This window comes from Lithobates pipiens, unplaced genomic scaffold (assembly GCF_037356315.1).
Source record: "Lithobates pipiens isolate NorthernLeopardFrog02 unplaced genomic scaffold, aLitPip1_a1.2 Scaffold_27, whole genome shotgun sequence".
Classification (NCBI taxonomy): Eukaryota; Metazoa; Chordata; class Amphibia; order Anura; family Ranidae; genus Lithobates; species Lithobates pipiens.
The window spans coordinates 79,631,151-79,641,322 of NW_027507788.1; positions in this window are offsets into that span (position 1 = coordinate 79,631,151).

Sequence of the window (10,172 nt, forward strand, 5' to 3'; positions counted from 1 at the left end):
CCACTAATGTATTAGAAGCATTCACAGTAACCACCAATGTAATGGGAAGATTTACACTGACAGCCAATGTAAGGAGGGATTTACACTGCCCACTAATGTAAGGGGAACATTTACACTCGCCACTAGTGTAAATCAAAGGATTTTACACCAAGACCCAATGTAATGACAAGAGTTACACTAACCAACAATGTAACTGAGACAATAAGCCTGCGCTCACATTTGTATGTCAGGAACACATGCAAAATCGCTTTCCTGACACCACAGAAACATATTGCCCTTTAGCAGATGCACAGCAGTGCCATTAATTGTTAATGACACCCTCAGGAATCTGCTGACATGTGCTGTGGCGCTGTGTGATTTTGAAAAAGGGTTAGGGACTTTCTTCCGTATTTTTAGCACATAGCGCAGCCTATTGAAATGATTGGGCTGCCCTACACCTATGTCTTTATCCACCCTGTCAGTACGTCTTTGCATCCTAAAACCCCTGCTAACCTCTGCACCCCAAACCTCCCCCATCCTCTCCACTCCAAAACCCCTCCCTTTAACTCTACCTGCCTCCTCTGCTCATCTTTGCCCACCTTCCTTATCTCCACACATCCCCTCCTTGCTCAACTGTGAATCCCAAACTGTAATTCGATTTCTGTCTATCTCTCTACACCCCCACTACCTTCCCCCACCAATTTGCTTACCTTTGCAGAACAGGCTGATATTGGGCTTAGTGACCACAGTTGCAGGCAGGACTTTCAAGAATGCCCCTTTGTCTCCCCAGTGGGCAGCGTTCAGCAGAAGCGATGGTGGATATGACCTCAGGAGGGCATTATATACATATGAATGCTGCCTTTATTTACATATTAATGCCGCCAGCCACAGCTATTTAAAAATTAATGCCGCCGCTATTTACATATTATTGTCATTATTTACATGTAAACACAGGGTCTGCAGGCAAGTCATCCATACGCAAAAATAGGGCAGAGCTGGGCAGCATTAGTAGCAGCACTTCACACTGAGATACTGGGACACAGCATGGGACTAAAACTTCAAGGCACAAAGGAATTTAAACCAGGATAGTTGGCAAGTATGAGGCAGCTTCTTTGGGCACCACAACAATGACAGGGCACAGGGCAACTGCCCCTTTTGCCCTGCCTTAAAGACGACCCTGGCTACCATTCACAGCTCCACTGGAGTTTGCACTCTCTTGAATGGGCCCTAAGGCTCCCTTCACACCTAGGCATCCCAGGTCATGGACAGAATCACAGCGCTTCTGCCCACTATCCCAATTCACAGCAAATTATGGGATCGTTGTCACTTCCAATGGCACGCTGATCAGGGCGTGATTTTGCCACGATTGTAGCCCCATGAATTGTGATAAAATAGCGCTTTTTTTGGGTGACAAGCATCCCACGATTCTGTTTGAGCAATGTGAATGGAGCCTTAGGCCGCGTACGGGCACGCGGCGACTTATATAGGGACAAGGGGCGGGGTCTTCAGTGGATGTCACATGGGTTCATGTCACATGGTGACCCCGCCCCCTTATGATGTCACAGTCCCGGAGGATGCTGGGACTGTCGCCATGTGACATGAACCCATGTGACATCCACCGAAGACCCCGCCCTTGTCCCTATATAAGTCGCCGCGTGCCCGTTCCCTGTCATTGTGAGCGGAGGACTCGGCGAGGCAACATCTGAAGAAGAAGAAGAGAAGAACAGAAGAACGGAAGGCGGTGACAGAAGACCGGGCCACCGCCTGTAAAAGAGCTAGAAGAAGGCGCGGTGGCCCGGCAGAAGAACCGAAGAGGGGGGACAAGACCCCCGAAGTCGGAAGAAGAGGCCGGCGGCGAGGAAGAAAGCCGGACTCCTCCGCTAGCAAAAGAGCTACAAGAAGATAGTGGAGGAGTCCGGCGAGAAGACCCCCGAAAACGGAAGACCCCGGAGCTGTGCAATAAAGTATTTTATCTCGTGTGTTGTGTTTTTTTTGTACTTTTATTTTACAGGTGAATGGGTAGGGGTACATTGTACCCCATACTCATTTACATAGGGTGGGGGGCCGGTATCCGGGGGCCCCCTTATTAAAGGGGGCTCCCGGATTCCGATAAGCCCCCCGCCCGCAGACCCCGACAACCAACGGCCAGGGTTGTCGGGAAGAGGCCCTTGTCCTCATCAACATGGGGACAAGGTGCTTTGGGGTGGGCACCCCCCGTGTTGAGGGCACGCGGCCTGGTACGGCTCAGGAGAGGGGGCGCTCGCTCTCCCCCCCTTTCCTGGCCGGCCGGGTAGTGTGCTCGGACAAGGGTCTGTTGTGGACTTGGGGGGGACCCCCACGCCGATTTTTTCCGGCATTGGGGGTTCCCCTTTAAGTCCATACCAGGCGGCAGGGCCAGCGACGTCTCCTTCGCGGGCCCCGCCTACCTGGAGACGCGCTCGAAATGAGTGGACTTTCCTCCGCGTGTGTGGGCGAGTCCGTTCATTTCAAAAGTAGGGCGGATAGTACGGCGGACTTAGTATGCCGTATTAGTCCGCTCAAAAAGTGCCGTGTGTGGGCAAGTAGCCCGTTCGGAAAGTCCGACGGACAGTCTGGCGGGAAGTCCGCCAGACTAAGTATGTCGGACAGACGGCTACGTGTGTACGCGGCTTAAGCTGATCTGGTGTAAAGAAGACTAAAGCCCCGTACACACGAGAGGACTTATGTCCGACAGACTTCCGAAGGAGTTCTGCCGGAGTTCTGCCGGAGTTCCGACAGAGTTCTGACGGACTTTTCGACTGAGCGGACTTGGCCACACACAATCACACTAAACTCCGACGGATTCGAACGTGATGACGTACGACTGGACTCGAATAAGGAAGTTCATAGCCAGTAGCCAATAGCTGCCCTAGCGTCGGTTTTAGTCCGTCGGAATAGCCTACACACGAGCAAATTTTTCGAAGGGACCAGGTCCGGCGGAGTTCCGTTGGGAATATTTGAAGCATGTTCCGTATTCTAAAGTCCGTCAGACTTTGGTAAATCAAAAGTCCGTTGCAGCCCACACATGATCGAATAGTCTGACGGAATCAGTCCGTCGGACTTTGGATGTTGAAAAGTCCGCTCGTGTGTACGCGGCATAATTATTCCCTTCCTATTGGTGCTTTGCACAGCAAGTAAATAACGTAAAATAATATGATGCTTTTCAGTTCATTGTAGTGCGTTTTACATCTCGTTGTGAGCGGTCCTGGAAAACCCCTTGGATTTATTATAGTGACAACATATAAATCCATTCTATTAAAAAAAAAAGCCAATTCTGCTGCCACTGCCCAGTCATCATTCCACAAAAACCATAGCTTCTAAATCTGGTACTGATGAAGACTACAAGGCTGAGACAGCTGGGGCAAGTTGGCATACTTGGTGCTGTAAAATAAGTATTAAGCCCCATCAGATTTTCTGCTGATTTTTGCCTTCGGATACCAAAACCATGTAGTGCAAGGGCCTGCCTGATTGCATACAAATTGAAACTCCTAAGGTTTGACCTCATTTTATATGGTTTTGGTAAATATGAAGGAAAAAATCAGCAGAAAATATTATAGTGTGTATGGGGCTTTAGGCTGTATCTGTCTGTATACCAGCAGTTCTTGGTGGGTCGCTGACACGTAAAGGAATAATCTGCATGATGTCCTTAATCACTTCATGATCGTCCTATATGTTATAAAATGGTGAACTGGTGTCTGTGGTGTTCTAGAATGCCACTTTAAAATGGCTCCTTGTTTGAGTTGGGTTGTCATTAGATCACAGGCAAAATGCACAGAGCCAATCAGAGTGGCTCTGTGACCTGTGATCACATTCATGATGGAGCAAGGGAAGAAAGGACGAATGTAGGAATGAAGATTTAAAGACGTATTCAACCCAAGAACAAAAATGCAATACATTGCAGCTTACTGATCAGTAGATGTGGTGGCTGCATTAGTTCTCTTTTTTAGGCTTTTTTTCTTTACTTTTCCTGGGGATCTGGCCACGGCTAGTGACACACTTCCTGCCCTAGGGAAGTGACACCTTTAGACAGCAGCATTATTGATCTGGAGAGAGGGTAGTGTTAGATCCTCTAGCAGATTTAGATGGACTTGACCAACTAATTAAAGCTGAACTCACATTTAGGCTGGGTTCACACTGCTGCGGGGGGAGATCCGGATGTGATTCGCACCGCAAATCACATCCGATCTCCGTAGCGATGCGAGTTCAGCCATACAGATAGTATGGCTGAATTCGCATGGCTCCCGCAGCAAACTCGCACGGGACCCTTTTTTTGGTCCGCAACAGAATCGGATCACATGTGCGAGTCGGCAGATCGTACTGCGATATGCGGACGGATCTGGGGGTGTCATTAACATATCATTGACACTCCCAGCCGTCCGCATAGGGCAGTGTGAATTGCCGGCGGGAGTAATGCGATGCGGGAAAACGCCGCGGATTCGCAGCGTTCCCGCATCGCAGCGGTGTGAACCCGGCCTTATTAAGAAATATTGTAACAGTTTTTTTTTATCCCTTTTGGGATAATGCTTTAACATAAATGAATGAAAGCTGACCATTGTAAGCACCCTTTGTCAGTGTTGAATGAGTTGTCTCATGCCTTTAACTGCCATTTCTTGTTAGACAGTTTATTCTGTTAAAGGAATTGAAAAATAACAGATTTACTGGCCAGATTAACAGGTGAAAATAAAGGAAAAATAGAAAATGAGTGCAGATATCACATCTAAGAATTGGTAAGATTCCATTTATTAGATTTTTCTTAAAGTAGGATTGTTTTTTAACAAACTTTTCACCCCCCCCTTTCCACTATACATCTGCATCCTGTCTCTGCATATTAACCCCTTCAATGCTCTTATGCTGCACATTAACCCCTCATCTCCATCTTCCTATTATATGTGCCCTATACATTATTGCTGTGCTATAGTGCACCATTACAAGACTTTTTAACCACTTCAATACCAACATGTTTCTTCATTTAAAAGAAATTGTGGCAAAAAGTTAGATTACCCTGGGCTACCTGCTGTTGTCTTTTTTCCTTTATATACCATATAATATATAAATTAAAATTAATATATAATATAAATATATGTAATATTAAAACAAGTCAAATTCAAGCCAATACCACCAAAAGAAAGCTCTATCTGTCTAAAAAATATATAGATTAATTTAAGAACAGTTGCATAACTAAGTGATTGTCATTTAAAGTGGTTGTAAACCCTTACAAACCACTTTGACCTACAGGTAAGCCTAGATTAAGGCTTACCTGTAGGTCCAAGCAATATCTCCTAAACCTATATGGTTTGGGCGATATTTGCCCGAAAACGGTAGACAGCCGTAGACAGTGGTGCGCAGGTGCACTGAGCGCGGCATTCTCAGCGACAGAGCTGCCGCTCGTGTCGGCCCCCGTGCGCATGCGCGGGAGTGACGTCATCGCGGCTTCGCCGAATGACAGCAGCGGAGCTGCGAGATCCCACCAACAAGATGGATGCGGCGGACTAGAGGGGACAGCGGCGACTTCGCTGGCTCCTGTGTCAGGTAAGTGACACATAATGGGCTATTATGTGATGCATAGTAGTCCATTATGCTTTGCCTTTGCAGGGAATGAAAGAGGAAGTAAACTCATCAGGGTTTACTTCCTCTTTAACTTTCACAGCACTGAAAACTAAAAATTGCCTAATAACGAAGGGGAAAATATGGGTGGGTAGTCAAGTGGTTAGAAGAGAAATTAACATTTTTTTTTACCTTTGTACATCATTTGTATATTATTTCTGCATTATAAAAATAACTAAAAAAAAAAAAAACACTTTTGTAACAATGTAGGTAAATATACTTTATATTTTCATATGTAACCAGCAGGTGGAGCTATAGTCATCTCTTCTCATGTTTACTTGTGTATTTGCAAAACAAATATTTTACATAAATATTAATGTAAAATATTGAGTTTTATATACAGTATATACTGCATATATGATACAGTGTCTTGCAAAAGTATTCACCCCCTTGGCATTTTTCCTGTTTTGTTGACTCACAACCTGGAATTATCATGAATTGTTTGAGGATTTGCATCATTTAATTTACAGAACATGCCCACAACTTTGAAGGTGTTTTTTTTTTTTTTTTTATTTCGAAGCAAACAAATAGGACAAAATAACAGAAAAAGTCAATGTGCATAACTATTCACCCCCTAAAGTCAATACTTTGTAGAGCCACTTTTTGTGACTATCACAGCTCCAAGTCGCTTTGGATAAGTCTCTATGAGCTTGCCACATCTTACCACTGGGATTTTTGCCCATTCCTCCTTGCAAAACTGCTCCAGCTCCTTCAAGTTGTATGGTTTGCTCTTGTGAACAGCAATCTAAGCCCCTGTACACACGGTCGGAGATTTCCACAACCAAATCCGTCAGATTTTGCCGGTCGGATTTTGTCCGTCGGATCTTGTCCGAAACTGTTGCATACACACGGTCAGACAAAGTTGGCGAAAAATCCGATCTTTCAGAACGTGATGACGTGATTTCGTTACGATGGGACTACATTCAGGCTAGTAGCCAATAGCTTTGATGTAGGAATTTGATCAGAGCATGCGTGGCACTTGGTCCGATCAAAATTCTCTACACATGATCGGAATATGTCCGACCGGCCCAGTTGGTTGGGAAATATTTCCAACATGTTGGAAAATTGGGTCCGACGGATATTCCGATGGAATCAGTCCGATGCATACTACACACAGACAAATTATCCGATGACACGGTCCGATAGGACACATTCCGACGGATTCTCCAACCGTGTGTACAAGGGCTTAGTCTGATCACCGATTTTCTATTGGATTGAGGTCTGGGCTTTGACTAGGCCATTCCAACACATTTACATGTTTCCCCTCAAACCACTCAAGTGTTGCTTTAGCAGTGTGTTTGGGGTCATTTTCCTGCTGGAAGGTGAACCTCCATCCTATCCTCAAATCACACACAGAGTGGTACAGATTTTGCTCAAGAATATCCCTGTATTTAGTACCATCCAGCTTTCCCTCAACTCTGACCAGTTTTCCAGTCCCGACTGCTGAAAAACATCCCACAGCATGATGCTGCCACCACCATGTTTCACTGTGGATGGTGTTCTTTGGGTGATGTGATGTGTTGGGTTTGCACCAGTCATATTGTTTCCTTTGATGGCGAAAAAGTTCAATTGTAGTCTCATCAGACCAGAGCCCCTTCCTTCATACATTTTGGGAGTCTCCCACATGCCTTTTCTCAAACTCAGAAGGTGCCATTTTGTTTTTTGCTGAAAGTAATGGCTTTCTTCTGGCCCAAATCTATGAAGCGAACGGCTTATTGTCGTTCTATGTACAGATACTCCAGTCTTTGCTGTGGAACTCTGCAGCTCCTCCAGGGTTACCTTAGGTCTCTGTGCTGCCTCTCTCATTAATGCCCTGCTTGCTTGGTCTGTGAGTTTTGGTTTACGGCTGTCTCTTGGCAGGTTTTCTGTTGTGCCATGTTCTTTCCATTTGGTTATGATAGATTGATGGTGCTCCTAGGGATCAAAGATTTGGATATTTTTTATAACCTAACCCTGACTTGTACTTCTCAACAACATTGTCTCTTACTTGTTTGGAGAGTACCTTGGTCTTCATGGCAGTGTTTGGTTAGTGGTACCTCTTGCTTAAGTGTCTCTGGGGACTTTCAAAAAGATGTGTATATATAATGGCAGATCGTGTGACACTTAGATTGCACACAGGTGGACATCATTACACCAATTATGTGACTTCTGATGGTAATTGGTTGTACCAGAGCTTTTTATGGGCTTCATAACAAGGGGGGGGGGGGGGGGGGGGTGAATACATACACACATGCCAATTATCTTATTTCTGAAAAATAGTTTTATGCATATATTTTTCTAATTTTACTTCACCAACTTAGACTATTGTGTTCTGATCCATCACATATAATTCAGATTAAAAAAAACACTGAACTAATGTAATGTAACAAAATAGGTAAAAAGCCAAGGGGGTGAATACTTTTGCAAGGTACTGTATTTACATTTTTTTTTTCAATTATAAACAGAGTTTTGTTTTTTTCAGATTCAAGAAGGTCTTAAATGATATATTGTTTGTATGCACATATCATGCAAATCTTAAACTCAAACTTGGAGCTCATCCCACAATTCATAGAAGTTGTCTTAGCAACCTATTGAAAGTTTTGCACATTTCGTCGTGGGGGTGGGGGAGTGTACCTGAGCTCCAAGTTTGAACAAAATCAGGATTTGCATATTGTATTGGTCACTACTGAGGTATACAGAGGATTAATTTAAAAAGCCACTGCTATGTACTTGTATCTTGTGGTGCCTGCTTCATTTATGCCACTTGGTACTACACTGCCATTTACCAGAGTAAGAAATTGTCTTTACAATATATAGGATTTTTTAGGGATTTTTGGTATCCTGGCATCTTTTGTCATTGGTTAACCCAAAATCCACCATGCAAACAGCTAAATACACAGATGAAATGAATCTAAACTGTTATAGCTGTTGCATTTGTAAATCTGACAACATGGTCCAGGATCTATCTCCAGACTACCCTGCAGTATGGTCCAAGATCCACTCCAGTCTGTGATTGGGCCATAGAGGTGCTGCAATACACTGATTAGATTATTCATCTACTTTCCTCACATGTAGGCATGTTCACAGACATCAGCATGGAACGCATCAGACTTTCCCTTCTGGTAAAATGTTGTCACTCTTCACCAACCTAAAATAATTTTTTGATTGACATACTGTATACTTTAATGATTCTGCATTATTTCATGATAACTGGATTGCACAAATTGTCTATGTTGATTTCATGTTGTTCTGGAAAAAGGCCAGAATGTGGAAAGCCCTGAAAACCTGCCCTGTGAACAAAGCTATTGTATTTTAAAGGACATGTAGCACTAACCCCCTGAAGGAGCTGCTGGTTAGATTTGGGCTTACCGTTACCTTCTGTTTTCCTTGTTGCACATCTAGGGGTGTCCTGTGGTAAATGGCCCAGTAACTTGAGAGACCGACAACAGATCCACTTGAATGGATTTTATTTGCAAAACGTAAACAATAAACAGTCTCTTAAATTGGGATCAGAGGGTTGGAAAGGAAATTCAGATACTCATAGCCTTCCTGGGGGCTGGTCAGGAGGACCAGGACCATGAAGTCAGTACATCATTCTGGACCGGAACCCCAAACCACGTGACGTCCGCATCTTAAATACCCTCTCCCAGAAAGCACAGAAAGAGCGCCACTCCCACTGGGCAGGCTCCGAGAGAGAGTAACTTAAGCACCTAACCAGACCATAGTTCCATGCCTGCCAGAAGAGACTGCGCCCCCTGTGGCCAGGCTGAACATCTCACAGTCCAGTCAGACTGATGCTGAAATCTAAAGTTAGACAATTGTACCCAAACCAAACTGTAGTTTAGGCATAACTTTAACTTTGAAAAACACATAGCGCGTGCTCTTCAGGAGACGCTGCTACAGACATATAAACCAAGGACATATAAACCCAAGAACAATAACTTCATATATCACAGCTTAGCAGTCCTTAGATGTGGTGGCAGCATGTTTTCATTTGTTCAAGCAGGAACATTTGCCAGAAATGCAGTGTTCTTGTCACTTTGTGCGAGCTGAAAGTAAAGCAGAAACAAGGTGTTCTTCTGCAAACTACTAATCCTTCCCTTCCCTATGTAATGTTGATGAAGAAAAGAAGATATGTTTAAGACAACTGTGGCTCTCTCCATAGATACAGTGGAGTGAGTGAGCGTAACCACCCAAGGACTGGAAGTGCGTTATCAGGTGAAAAGAAAGAAAGAAATGTGTGAAAAAAGAAAACGACTGCAGCTGCCTCATCTAAAGACTGGTATGGTGCAATGTATAAAATTATTGTTTTAGGTTTAGATATGCATTGATGATTATAGAGATAGAATGATTGTTCATGTTTATCTACAAATCTTAACCAGAAAATATTGTGGGTTGGGGGGATTGTGCACACATGTCCAACCATAATCTGTGCATACATGTACCGCCATAATCTGTGTACACATATTCAACCATAAACTGCCACGCATGTCCAACCAAAGTCTTTGCATGCATGTTTGACCCTGGGGAAGTTCCAAAATAAGGTTATGTTCCTCTCCCATCAGGGCTACATTAATAAATGGCTTTCTATT